General features: G+C 38.7%; 1 protein-coding gene and 1 non-coding gene across 4 annotated transcripts in view; one reads left to right on the forward strand and one right to left on the reverse strand.

The window, feature by feature from the left end:
- LOC146580482 (meiosis 1 arrest protein-like) overlaps positions 1–14,998 on the reverse strand; it is a 55,350-nt gene that overhangs the window by 28,724 nt on the left and 11,628 nt on the right. The gene's annotated exons all lie outside the window — the stretch shown is intronic.
- On the forward strand, positions 3,002–3,073 carry trnaa-ugc (transfer RNA alanine (anticodon UGC)). Its single transcript has one exon. It is a non-coding gene; the product is annotated as a tRNA-Ala (tRNA).

Genomic DNA, 14,998 nt, shown 5'->3' on the forward strand with positions numbered 1-14,998 from the left:
GCTTTGGATTGACATTGCTGTGATAAACTATATGTTAGGCCTGCTTTGTAGTAATATAGGTCACCAACACAGTATACTGATTGGCATGACATGCTAATGAAGTTGGTTTTCTCTATTTCTTAATTCTGCATTTTATTAAAAAGAACTGTTGTTAAAAGGTACTTAGGTAGTGACTGCCTTAACATTTGGGTCTCACAAATTATTGTAATTTATTGGACCTCAGCCTCAGGTCATACTATAAGAGAATCAACTTATATTTGGTAGTTATGATGACGATTCATGTTGTATTACTTTAACCCCGGTGAATATGAAAATTGTATATATTTTGACAGTCTAAAGCTGATTAAAGGACTGAAAAACTGGAGATTGAACCCAGGGCCTCATACATGCGAAGCATGCACTCTACCACTGAGCTACATCCCCTTCGCCTTGCTTTTGTTATGGCAGCTTTTATGTCAAAGACATTTTGTCTTCTCACATCCTGACTTTGATTTTTTTTAAGTGAACCCCCTACAAAAATAATAACAAAGTATCAATTTTGAATCTTATTGTCACCACTGTTATATCTAGGGATAGGAATTGATAAGAATTTAGCGATTTTGATTCCATTATCCTCATTGATTCGATTCCTTATCGATTGTCATTGGGTTCTCATTGGCTCTGTTGTGAGTCACCACCTTTGCTAAGCAGCAATAAATAAATTACAAATTTATTTCCTCCCTTAGTTGTGATCAGTCTTCACTCAAAAGTCATTATTACATATCCATCCATCCATTCGCTTCCGCTTGTCCTTTTCAGGGTCGCGGGGGGCGCTGGAGCCTATCCCAGCTGTCATAGGGCGAGAGGCGGGGTACACCCTGGACAGGTCGCCAGTCTGTCGCAGGGCCAACACACAGGGACAGACAACCATTCGCACTCACATTCATTCGCACATTCACACCTAGTGACAATTTGGATTATCCAATTAACCTATCCCCACAAGCTGCATGTCTTTGGACGGTGGGAGGAAGCCGGAGTACCCGGAGAGAACCCACGCAAACACGGGGAGAACATGCAAACTCCACACAGAAAGACCCCGGCCTTATTACATATATTACACATATTACACATTACTTCAAAGTAATGTAGTATGTTTCTTAATTACTCCCGGGAAAAAGTAATTTGTTATACTACTCGATGTATTACTTTCACGTTACTCATTAAAATAGCTGAAACACAGTCTCATTATCACCATTTAACAATATAAACCTGAGGCTACAAGCCCATACACCAACACAAATCCCTAATGAGGACACAAATCTAAGATCTTTCTCCTAGAAGAATACAAAGCTGACCGCACAAAGCAAAGATAAAAAAAAAACAACCCTTGTGTGTGTTTTTTCTGAGACAGGAGGATCTGGCAATGACCTTCAGGTGTGGCAGAGGGCAGCCCATGATTTTTTGGGTGGTGTTAATTACCCTCTGCACAGCCTTCCTGTTCTCAGTTGTGGCCCCTGCAAACCAGGAAGTAGGAGAGCACGCTCTCCACTGAGGAGCAGCGTCTGGTCCAAGTTGTTCTTCCTCAGGACACGGAGGAAGTGCAGCTGCTGCTGGGCATTCTTTACCAGGCTGATGTTTTTTTTATATATATGTATAGATTTCTCTGTAATACTTGATATACATAAAATAATGCATTTTTGGGTTTTTTTCATTAAAAAATGAAAATAACAAAAACAACAAAAAACATTAACAGCATAATAAAAACTAATAAGTAAATGGTTAAAATTCTGAAGCATCTGAACAGTTATAATCAGGAATAAAGGCTGTAAAAACTCATAAAATAATGTTAATTTATACAATGTTGACATTTTTTCCCTCACTGACACCATAACTATATATTTTTAAAGTGATAGGGTTATGTGCTCCTTGCTGAACCTGGGTGCAGGCCTGGGAGTCTGTGTGAGAAAATAGGTTTTCCTCCAAGCTACAGCAGAGAAGCAATAAAGAGGCTTATTGATGTGAGACTAATGCATGGAGGAATGGAGGATAGATCAATGACGGGATAATACACAACCTCCACAATCCATAACAAACACACTGTGGATGGTGTTTTAGTTGAATAAAGGCTGTCACTTGAAAGCTGGATTTTGGGACTAAATGTGGGTGAAATGGTTGTTTTGTCACTTCGAGAAGCATTTGAAAATTCTATATTTGAATAAGATAAATGCTCTGACAAAGCTCAGAAGTGACGTGCAAAAGACTAGAACTGTTTGAATGAGTATTTTGTCAAAATATGACGATAAGGAAACGCATTTTGTCAGCCATTTGAAAGGGATTTTCAGAGAAGCTCAAGAAGCCTGCGTCACATGGATTTTCATAGGACTTAACTCTATCATCAGGCAAATTGTAAATGAGAAAAGATGTTAAAATCTGACACATACACAAGCACAGTTTGGCATGCCGATTTAAATGACTAGTGTAAAAGCAACACAAAAGTTGTGTTCAGTCACATAAACAAAACAGCTACACAATATTTGTGTGAATGCATTACCTTTATGTAGAGCATTTATCAGCCACAGTTCTTAGCTCAGAAATAAATGTGAAGGTTAAAACTTCAAAAAGTTCAAAAAACAGGCTACAAAAATAAAATACTGCTTTTATGGTTAAAACACAGCTATTCCCTGGTATGTGCTAATTTACTACGACTGTGGCATCCAATAAAAAGTGTAGAGTGGAGGTGAAGGAGGAGTGCTTGTGTCAGTGTTTATCTAGTATCTTTCAAAACAATTTTCAGCTCCACACTTCACCTTCTTCGCTGAAAGCACAGTGCCTCTCAGTGCTGCCAACTTGGTGGTAACTAGCGTGGTGAACACAGACAAGTGTGCCTGAAAAAATTTAGGCCAGTTACTGCACAAGTGAGTATCGTGGCCACTGGAAAATAGCTTGTCAAACGCTTTTGCAACGTTTCTGTAAGCTAAAAAGTGAAGCTCAGGACAAAGAGACATTGAGTCTAAGCAGAGTTGGGGATGTAGCTCAGTGGTAGAGCGCCTTCTTTGCATGTATGAGGTCCTGGGTTCGGTCCCCAGCGTCTCCAACCTCATCGCTTTTTAATGTGAACAGAAGAGGTTGGCAGCAGCTTAGTGCAGGTAGACATGCTCAAGAAAACCTGCTGAAGCTCAAACTGAGTATCAGAATGGGAAAGAAAATGTTGATTTTGAATATGGTATGGTTGTTAGTGCCAGAGGGGCTCATCTGAGTATTTTAAGAAACTGCTGCTCGATCCACCACTTCACAAAACTCAGTCTGAAACTGCTTTCTACAGTGAATTCACTGTACTCAAACGGCCTCCATAGTCAGCAGATCTCAATCCAATCGAGCAAATCTGGGATGTGGTGGAGCGAGAGATTTGTATCATGATTGCAGCTGCCAAATCTGCAGCAACTGTGTGATGCTATCATGTCAATATGAGCCAAAATCTTTCAGGCATGTTTCCAGCACCTTGTTGAATCTGTGAAGAATTAAAACAAAGAAAAGATGAACAACCTGGAACTGGTAAATTCTAAGTTATGAAGTGGCTGGTAAGTGTATGGTGCCCTCGTCACTTTCCAGATAATTCACTAATATACAACAGAGGCATTAACAATGACCCAATCAGTCTCTGCTGTTGTATATGCTGCAATGGCATTTTAAGGTCTAAAAATCAGCACTGCATTGTAATTCAGATGTTTTTAGCGATAGCTGAATGGCTCTGCCCTGCAAAAGAGCAAAATGTTGCTGGAAAAAGGATCGCAACATACGTGTTCTTGCATTAAACATCCTGCTGCGCTGATAGAGACACATCTGTCAAGCTCTAGGAAGAGCACACTTGTCGAGCATCTTTGATTTGCAATTAAAAAGGCGAGAAACTACTCATGGGATTAACAACTCAGTAAAATAAATATCACAAATGATAATGTCACTAACTCAATAGACAGGTTGGAAAAAGAGACATACATATTAGAGTTGGATGTCTCGAGACCGGTCTTTTACACGGTCTTGGTCTTGTCTTGATCTCGGATCCCTCGGTCTTGTCTTGGTCTCGCTGTTTCGGTCTTGCTGTCTCAGATCGACATAGTGGTCGGGAGATTTGGAGTCAACAGTATCCTGACACACAACGTAACGTTTGATAATGTGTCATGCGCAAAAGCATCAGCTCCAAGAGCCGTGCTTAGAGAGTGCTTTGTAGTGAATCAGAAGAGTCGACTCCCATTCAGCGAGAGCCGGCTCCTCACTTAATTTCCTTTCGCTGCTCAGCTCTCACACAGTGGCTCAGCTATGCTCCAATCCCTCTATATTGTGGCCAATCACATGCGAGCATATAGGACAATATCATTATGTGAAAAACAGAGAGGGTGAGCGACGCGACAGTCAAGTGGAGCGAGCGTCTGTCCTCTCAGTAAGTGAGTGAGACAGTAGACAGCGGTGAGGAGGGCTGCGCGAGTGCATCGCAAAAACACATAAATATGCCTGACACCCGTAAACGAAGCAGTTTACGGGTGTCAGGCTGCAGTTTAAAGACTTTTTTGTCTTGGTCTTGGTCTCGTCTCGATTTTGTCTTGGTCTTGACTCAGTCTGTCTTGGTCTTGTCTGGGTCTCGATACCCTCTGGTCTTGGTATTGTCTCGGTCTTGGTTTAGGCGGTCTTGACTACAAATCTAATATATATATATATATAATCAGCAAGGAAAACAGTGAAATTCACCCTGCTGTCCACTAATATTTAAAGCTTTCAGCATCTCTTAAGTTAAATTAATTACACAATTAGTTGAATCAGTCTCCAGCATATCAAGCTTGAATTTATTGTCTTCTCTTTGGTCTGTTTTGCAGACGAGGGAAGGAAACACTACCCAGCAAAGGCATGTGGCACAAGGGGGCAGCAGTGACAGTGTGTGCTTGTTGTATGAGGCATGGGGAACAATCTCCAGCATCTCCATTTCCTTTAATCACACATTTAAAAACAGGCTTTAATCACCTCACCAACGCCGAACTAAAAACACTTAAAAAACAAAAGCATAATTAATCACTGTGCATGTGTAATGGCAGCCCTTCATCAGGGTGCTGTCACACAATCAGAGGCTGACAGAAGCTTATGTATGTGGCTATAATTGCAGAATTAAGAAATGCATGTATATGTAATAATAAGTCCGTCTTCACTCTCTGAATGTAGTGTCTTGCTGAGCACAGTTAGCAAAAAGCTCTCTCCAGTGAGAATCTTATAAAGTAAAAAGGCTCTGCTGGGATTCCCTGAGGAACAGCAGGAGATGAGCTGTTCAGAATCATTATGTGAGACTATAAAATACCAAATGATGACATTTTCAGTGGGGAAAAGGTGTCACATTCCATTAAGGGAGTTTTAAAGTGTATTTAGTTTAACAAGCCAATAGCTGCAAGCTATTGCATAGAGATACTTCAGATAGGAGAAGAAACTCAGTAGAAGTACAAACTGTTTGTCAGGTGCGTATTTTTTTTCCAAAGAAAACTATACAATTGGAAATGTCTATTTTTGAGTCAAGCCATTCATGTGCCAGCTAACTCCACGATTCACAGAGAGGTGCAATTTATTTTTTTATTTTTTATCTGGGCTGAATTCTTTTACTCACAGTGTCTTTATGCTTCAGAAGACAGACTCAGCACAGCTCTGAAATGCTGTAAAGAAGTCATACTGTGTCTCACAGCAAATCACCATTACATAACAGACCCGTAACACTGTTACAGTTTCGTAAAGCCAAAAATCAGCAGAACAGCAGCAAACTCCTTTTCCTATAAAGCTAAGACTGCTCCAGTCAGTTGATTTGTGCTATTCAGCTTAGTTTTTAGTTTCAGATATACATATATTTTATGTAATGATGCATACAGACTTTAGTTTAGACATAACTAAAAGTGTACCAGAATCAAAGATATGCTAAGTTATGTCAACAGCCGCTCCAATCAAGATTTTATGCACCCCGTAGAAAAACAGCGAGAAAAACACAGACTGAGATATTAGTAAGATACAGCACAACACATCAAGTTTTGAAGCCTGTTATTTGTTCTAGTCCCACTGCATTTGCATTTAGGTTATTTGCACAGGGCCACTCAAAACCGCACCTGGCACCGAATGCAGCAGAAGAGAGACGGAGGGAACATTTGGCTGATATTATATTCAGGTTTGGTGTAAAGCTGACTGACAAAAAAATCAGATTTTTTACTTTACTTTTTATTAATCTGTGTACAGAATCACCCTGATGTAGTTGCCAATGATTTTGCTGAGTTAAGTTAGAGTCATTTATAAAGCTTTGAAGACCCTCTTAGTGCTGGATTCCCTAGATCGCACAGGTGTAATAGGCTATTACCTTCACTACTGCTATGAAGTAAATATATTCTTTAAATCTGAAGCTGGAGGCTTATAGTGTCTCATTAAGTCTTTCGGGGACTAAGTTAAATCCAACAGATTCTCAAGGTAGTTGAGAAATGGAAAATTGATTTACTTATAAAAAAAAGAAAATTGAATCTTTCCAGTCTAGACCGACTGTTGGTGACCTGGCAGCCTATCCCAGATATTCTGTTATACACATACACAAACATATAGAAGAGGTAAGGTAGAGAAGTTGTACTGAAATTTTCTAGTCAAAAAACAACTATATTGTTAAGGACAGAGCAGGATCTCATACTATTTACAATTTAAAGTGTTTCATGATACTTCATCTTGGCACTCTCGATTAGTGTTCCTGTAATTTAACTCTTGCATTGTGTCTACGACACAGAAGCCACACAAACTTCCCTTCAATATCTTACAGTATTTATAGAAACAAGCCTGCAGCATCGCAAAGCAGTTATTTTGATCTAATATGTATGTATTGACTTAATCTCAGTGGTCAAATAAAGAATGCATGTATATAATTACCACTGAAATCTGACAGCAACACTTACATTTTTCTCTTGTGGAATTCTCCAATAAATTTACATGCAGGAATCTTAAAGTGCCATTTCTCTCTCTTATAATATGTCTGTTTATAGCCGGTGCTTTTATGCCTGTTGTCTAAGCACTGCATGATAACATGCACGCTATGCAAGCAGTAGCAGATGACAACACATAGGCACTTTACAACTAGTGATAATAGTCTTTGGGTAACCAACTAAATGCGGGAGATTAAATCCTCTATGCAATCATACTGTTTGTGATTAAACAGGCCCAGAAACAGAAAGAGAGAGAGAAAGATCGAGCTCAGATCACAAAGGTCCAGGTGTTCATAAGAGACAGATGGTAATAATCTGTCAGTCTAGCTGCTCCAGATGGTGTTTTTGAGTGACTATGGGTTTCTATCACAGCAGTGGCCTCCAGTGCCAACAGTGACTTTGCAAAAAACACTAAAGCATTTTACTTTTCTCATGAATCCCAATCACGATCAAGACTCGTGTATAGAAGCTGCACTGCGCTGAAAACAACACCTAATATTAAAGTGTGAATAGAAACTGTTGAATGGGCTGTATGTAACAGACTGAACATGCACCTGCACGTTCTTTTTCTAAGGAACTAAGAGACAGCAGCAGATGGATGAAGTCTGAGAGCTGCAGAAGAGTTCATATTTCTCCAGTCTGAAGGGAGGAAAGTGTTACCCTGTTAAGGCTGGCAGAAACATGATTTGGCATGCTGAATTCATCTTGGATCCAGTCCATCATATTATCTACTCCTAACTTTTAACAAGCACATCCCAATTGTCTTTGCTTTTGTCTGCCACAAACCCTTAAGATAATCAGTATTTTTAAACTACTAGGGACATTTGTATTTCATTATAAAACTACTAATTGCAGCTGTTTAGTAACGGATTACCCTGCTTTGCTCATCTACGACCAGCTTAATGGCAAAACAAAACAACAACGAAAAAAATCCCAGACTGGTGTAGAAAAGCAAACAGACTCAAAAATTAACTTCATTTCCTGAACACAGGGATTTTTTTATCTCATAGTCTCTTTTTTTGGTGACAATCTCTTTATATTATTGAGCCCCATATGGTGTGAACCAGTCACATATACATCTACTATCTATCTATAGGAGTTTAAATAGGCGTGCTAACAATAGGAGTTTTGAGGTAAAGAAAGCTTTGCATATATGATGTATAGATGTATTTCCTTAGCATTTCCAGGCTATGGAAATAACAGAGAAACACATACAATTTACAGGTCAAGTTATCCTGTGTGATATCTGTTACGTGAAATAATTACATGAAATAATTATTAGGTAAGCATAAGGTGAGGGTTCCACCTCTACCTTGGTTGGAGTTTCTTTTTTCCAGAGGAATCTTTGACTGGTCTCTCCTGCTTCTCACACAAAGGATGTAGTATAAACTGCAAATGGCTATTTGGATTATAGTCAGTCAGCCTCCAGTGACCCCAATGTATTGACTTCAATCAGGTAAAAAGCAAGAGGCTATCTGCCTACCTACTGATACCATTATCAACACCTGTCAGTCAAAATGTGGTCTTTTTTTCCTGTTTCCTTCTTCTTCTTCTTCTTTTTTCTGGAATCAGGCCTTTATCACCCTTTCTCTGTACTTCTATATATACCATCGCCTCCTCCCCTCTTATTGGTGGAACTATTGCAAAGCAAAAATCCAATTATGTGTTGCTGTATGGAAATGTGTTTATTATTTTTGGTGGGATTGCTGCAAAGAAAACATTCTCACTAATTGTTGTGTTCGCTAAAAATATGTAAAATTTTTCTCGTACCAAATCAGCATCCTTGGTATTAAGATGGACTGCCATTAGGGATGGGTGATATAGCCTCAAAATTCAATTTAATCAAAAGACTAATAACAGTGAAAACGACATTTCTAACAATACAGAAAACAGTTTTTTTCAGTGCTTGCAGCTTGCATTTATACGCATAAGTAAATGAAGGCTATTTTCCAGCCTTCTTTACGAATTACTTGTCAGGAGCTGCACAGTACTGTCACATGCTTCGTGGCCTGGATGACTCAGCGATGTGTTTTTGCCTTAAGTGGTGCAAAGTTTGTTGTTACCAAAGTATTGTGCTTTTAGAAGGTTTTTAAGTAGCCTCCTTTTTAGGTACTAAACGTCATTGGAGACAAGCGCAGGCTCTTCTCGTTCCTGCACACATTCGGGAACATAGATGGTGTTGCTATAGCAATGGTATTACGATGTAACATTTATATAGTACGTAAAAAATTATTCTGGTATTATCGTGGATGACATGATGATTTTTTTACTAAACAAAAATGTGTTTTCTCTTAAACAACGTTGTTCACAAAGCCAACATCCTGAGCCTTTTGCTCTGCAGGCACTTGAGTGAGAGGAGTGCCATCTAACAGCTTTATGTAGACCCATTATAATTTGATCAAGGCTTTTTAGCTTTTACCTTGCATCTGTGACATGTTTTTAAAGCTAGGAACACAAACAGAAACACCCCACAGGTCTATAGAGCAACTTTCTCAGGACAGTTTTTGTAGATACAACTTGCTCCTCTAACTTTACAATCAGTATCTTGCGGGTGGTGCTGAAGCAATTTACCAAGATTTTGCTGTCAGTTACACAGAATGCAATCAATATGTTAACTTTAGCTGCCAATTCATTTAATCTAATTGGTTGATTTGAATCTTCTCTCTTGTAATTGGTTGTTACTTGTTGTGTGTTCACATGAGCTTTGCATGCTCTAAAAAGTAGTTTAGATAAAATAGTATGTTTTTTTTTACTAGTTTCATCTCACCGTATATTCACGCCTGGTAAGCGATTTGAGTTATGAGCTAAATGCAGTGATCTGATTGGATTCGGATCTAAAAAATCATTAAAATCCGGCTTGGTTCACAAAACTAAATGCTGCTAATTCGTGCAATAAAAATAAATGGTCAGTTCGAACTACTACATTAAGAAAGGTGAGTGCGAAAAATCCTTTAAACACACAAAATATTCACAGGGATTTGTTGTGGTAGGTGTGTGAAGATCTTACACTTGAAACTGAAATGGATTTACATACCATTTCTCCTCTGCAAAGGAGCAGAGCATCTGTCTGTTAGTGCCTCTAATAATTCATAATGTGAAAATGACAATTTCAGCTCAGCCAAACTGGAGGATATTTGCTCTGCTGCCAAAGAGGCATTTAGATTAACTGGCATCTGGACACCCAACCAAAATACATGCTTGAGTCTTGGTAGAGGGAGTCCTGTACAATACTGTACTAGCAAACATGTTTTTAAAAACATGTCACATACTATATTATTTTGGCAGACTTCAGCCTCCTCATCAGACTTTCCCTCTACTGAAACCTCTTTGAATGGTCAGTTGTAACCCATATTCTACAAGATACCACCATTCTGCTTCTCTCTCTGTGTAGTTGCAGTGGTGTATGATACTGCAAAAAATACAATTTGGTTATCACAGATACTCCTACTTGTAAGTTATAAAAGCAGTGTATGCAGGGGAGAGCAGTGGGCCATGATTTATGAAGTCTGCATCATCAATATACTTCATGTGGATATATTTTAATGACAACTAGATGTCTGAATTTCGTTTTCTACTGTGAGTGTGTTTTGCTGTATTAATGTGTTTGCATGAAAAGCACTTTAGATCAACTTCTAATGTGCTACATAAATAAAAATAACTTGACAGTCACCATAAAAGGGTATTATATTCAGACATATTCATACTTCAAGTTTGAAGTATTTTTCTTTTTTATTCAATTTCATTAAAATAATTTATGTAGTATGTTTCATATGGGTTGAATATATTATTTTAATGTCTGACTGCAGTTTTTTTTATAGGTAGTCAGTCTGGTAAAGTAACAGTTATGATGACCAATAACACTGTGGTAACTAACCTTAACTAATGTTGAAGAGTCATGATTGAAACATTACTTTTGCCACTAAATGAGCTACCTGGATATTCTGTGTATCTCTGACAGGACTCTGTCAGTGACCTCTGACCTCTGTGTGGAGGTCTAGGTGTGTCTAAAGGATTTCCCTCTTCCTTTGTTTCTTTTGTGGCCTGTTTTGGGGAAAATAAAAATGTATTTAATAAATCAGTAGTGTTGACAAAGTATGAAATTTCTTTCATACATATATTTCTGTTTGCACTGTTTTCATTAACAGCTGTAAAGTCTCTCTACACAATGCTCCTCTTTCTCACTCTGCAGCCCACATGTGTTTTGTCAGTGCAGCTGAGCGACCGCACATCAGCAAAACACATCGGAGCCGGAAGGAGGGGGCGGAGCATAAAGTGCCAGCATGAGAGGAGCTGTGTTTGCACAGACAGAGCTACTTTTTCATGAAACGCAAACAATGTATTGAAACATTGAAACAAACTAAATCATCAAGCTGGTCACTTTAGTACTGATTCGACACCAATACCAATGTTGGCATCGATATTACTGACATTTGGATCAATCTGTCCACGCCTAGCATGCAGCTTAGCAACAGTTGTCGTTTGATCAAAAATCCAACTATAAGAATCAATTGCAGGAAGAGTATGTAGCCAGGCATGTGTCCAGGTCTTTTATAGATAGAAACTTCAATGGAAAAAAATGACAATCTTTCATATTTCAAAGACAGACAGTAGAGGAAAAAAGCGTAATGCATATAAATGAGACAGTGTCGCAGGCTAGCAGAGTAGCGCTAATGCTAGTAACTAGAAAACAGAGATAAGACACAAACAGCAGTGTGCTTTCAACCCAGTATGACAGCAAAACATGTAATAGACACACCGGTCCACCGTGTTCTTTTCACGCTTTGCCTTTCTAAAACGTGAAATGGACACGCATGCAGAAGTTGCAGTAAGCTGCAGTAACAGTAAAGGAAAAAATATTTTATTTCAAGCCAAAATTAAAATAACCACAGGAAAGCTTTAAACAGACATTAAGAACACATTTATGTGTAAATACATATTAGTCATCTAGCTTAATCATTTCTGGTGATTAAGGATCCTGGAATGTACTTCAGACCTTCGTGGCTTTAAATATATCATCTCCCCCTGCTGGTACTGCAACTCCTGCACGTATATTACACGCTGTCTCAGTCGGGGGTTTCCTTCTCCTACAAGAAATTTCACGACCTGACAGCATCGCAGCTCAAATTCAGTGAACAACAACCCATTCTTTCACAGATGCTTGTAAAGGCTAGGTACTCGATTTACACCTGTGGAAATTGGATTGAATGGACAATACTGTCAAGCTACACTATATTGTCAATGCACCATTTCGCTCAGGTACAGCTTCAGTGAGCACAGTTGTAGTTTTAAATTGTTGAATGGAGGTTAAATTGATGAGTGACATAAATTAGGATACTTTCATCAAATTCTGACATCAGTATTATAATGAATTATAACACAAAGGCCCTTTTAGACTGTTTATGAGTGAATGAAATGATTAAAAAAAAAAGCAGCCTTTCACAAAGGAAACAACCATCTGATTTTGCTTTCATTATCCTGTGTGTGTACTTTGAAAATGCAGCTGGAAATATGGTTTGCAGAAAATGTCAACTTAAATGTCAAGTTTACAATTACAATCATATTTAATAAAAATCAGATTGATACTGCCAATGATAAACACCTTTTAATGTCTCAATCTAAAACACACACTTCACTAGATTTTAATGTAATGCATAACATTTATTATAAACTGACATCTGACATCACAAAATAGTGCATCAGATTGATGCACTATTTTGCAGAGACGAATGACAAAGGATGAGATGTGTTTGAATACAGCTAAACAATGCCATATAATTTTTCGCTCATCAATCAGCACAGAAATAATTAGTTTTCACGCCTGACTATCTCTGACTATCCCTTAGGAGCAGCTGCATTCAGAGTGGGACAGCTTGTTGACTCTGTTTCAGTCAACAATGTTGCTGTTTAGCTGTGAAGAGGAAACCAAAACCACTGGTGCCATAATCATCCCTGTCTCTGTCTCACTCCGTGACCCATTTCTGTATCGTCTCCCTGATGCTCAGCTGTAAAATTACAGAACAGACCTAACATTTAAGGACACATCGGTGGAGTTTCAACAAAAACCGGATGCTCGTCAAGGCGTTGGCTTACAGACACTCACATATCTATACTTTCATTTTTGTGAGGACCGTTAACTCGGCCCTCTCCTAACCTTGACTGTAAAACCAAATTAAAAAGTGCTCGTAAGAGAGATTCAAACAAAATCTGGAACACTTAAAAATTATGTTTGAAATTGAGTGTCAAGGTGAGAAATCTTAACAACTCCATTAAGAGCTGATTTTTCATCTGTAAGGTCAGATATAATAATAACAAATACTGCTTCTCAGGCACAAATGCACACAGACAGAAAATGACAGTATAAATCTGCCGCATGCCCTTTCAGACATGATATAAGACAACAAGTTAGAATGACAAGCGAAACAGAGACAGAGGGAAAAAAATAGTTATGGTTTTTGTTTTACTTTGTACAAAAGAAAAATGGATATCCCACCCATTTCCTGCACTATGCCTCACTCTGTGGAATAAATAACTGACACACACACACACACACACACACACACACACACACACACACACACACACACACACACACACACAAACAGAGCTAAACCAAATTGTCTGGTGTTGAATGATGCGCCCAGATTCAAGAGTATCAACACGGCTTCCAAAAATGTTTGTGAAGCGGGGCCGGTGTCTAGCCGCACACTGCTTTTTGTAACTGAAAATGGAGAAATGACAAAAGAAATCGACTAATAACTGAAAAGGTACAGCAGCAGTATCTCTCTGTGTGTCACATCTGAGCAGCTCTGCATTTACTACTGCGGGTTAGACCCCATCAAAGGTGTCAGAGCAGCAATCAACCTGTCACGCTTCCACTAGGGTGTTCAACAGACTGACTAAACACAATTTGGACCTCTTAGAGCATCCAGTGAATGTGAGTTGAATTCATACTGGCTAGACACCCAGACTTCTTATGTCTTGATTAAACCCTGCTTTGGTTTTTCAGCCAGATGAACTCTGAGGTCAGTGTAGCTCTTGGATGAAGCACTGACCCCATTCCCTTTTCTGTACTGGCTGACTCTTATCCAAAACATTTGAGGTTTTCCTGTTAGTAAGAGACTAAAATGTAACACATTCATGTCAAAGTTTATCATACAAATAGAGCATGTGATGTATTATAATCTCTCTCTTGCTTTATTTAAATAAATTATTGTACTGTATGTTCTGTTACAATAGATGTTCATATTAAATTTGGCCGGAGTCTCAAATAATGAGGTCAGGCTCAAAAATCTGTGGTTTTCTCCTACTGGATCAATATGATGTCATTTACAGCACATATCCCTAATATGGTCGCGTCAGGTACATAAGCTCCACCCGCTGTTCTAATCTTCTTGTTTATGACGAGCAGCCAATCAAAAGAATTCTGGTCTAAAAGGCAGCTGAAGGGTGTTGAAACAACTTATTTAAGACAGAGGATGAAGTAAGAGGATGCACCAAGGCACAGTATAAGATATATAAAGATTATTTCTAAATGAATCATGGAAAGCTACTCTAGTCGAGTCTAAGAATAAAGATATGGAACTGTTGAATGAGCTGGGAATTACAAGCCCCTTTCAAGTTCTTTAATTAAAACAAATAAAATAAGTCAAACAAGCTCTTTAAGCGTGATTGCACAACAATCAAAATGCACAGAAGAGTGGAACCACTACGAACTAGTGGAACCAATAACTCTATGCAGACATTAGGGTTTCAACAATCCTACCCACTCTACTATGGAAAGAATGAATGCTAACAGCTTTTTGTGGGACATCAAAGGTCTAGGAGGACCACTGGTACTGATATATCTCTGATGATGGAAGCCGTAGTATCATCAAGTTAGAGTGACTGTCATGTTTCAAACACTCTGTGCTATAAACACTTCAACAACACTGCGGAGGAACACAGTGATGTATTCCCAGTGGCATCCTCATCAAAGTCAATCATCAGACTGCAGTAACTACAAAACCACATCTCCAAGGCTCTTTCCAAACATCTCTATGTTGAAT

This window comes from Mchenga conophoros, linkage group LG3 (genome assembly GCF_057382185.1).
Source record: "Mchenga conophoros isolate Kocher_MC1m ecotype Shallow Benthic linkage group LG3, M_conophoros_male_GT1.1, whole genome shotgun sequence".
In the NCBI taxonomy this organism is placed as follows: domain Eukaryota; kingdom Metazoa; phylum Chordata; class Actinopteri; order Cichliformes; family Cichlidae; genus Mchenga; species Mchenga conophoros.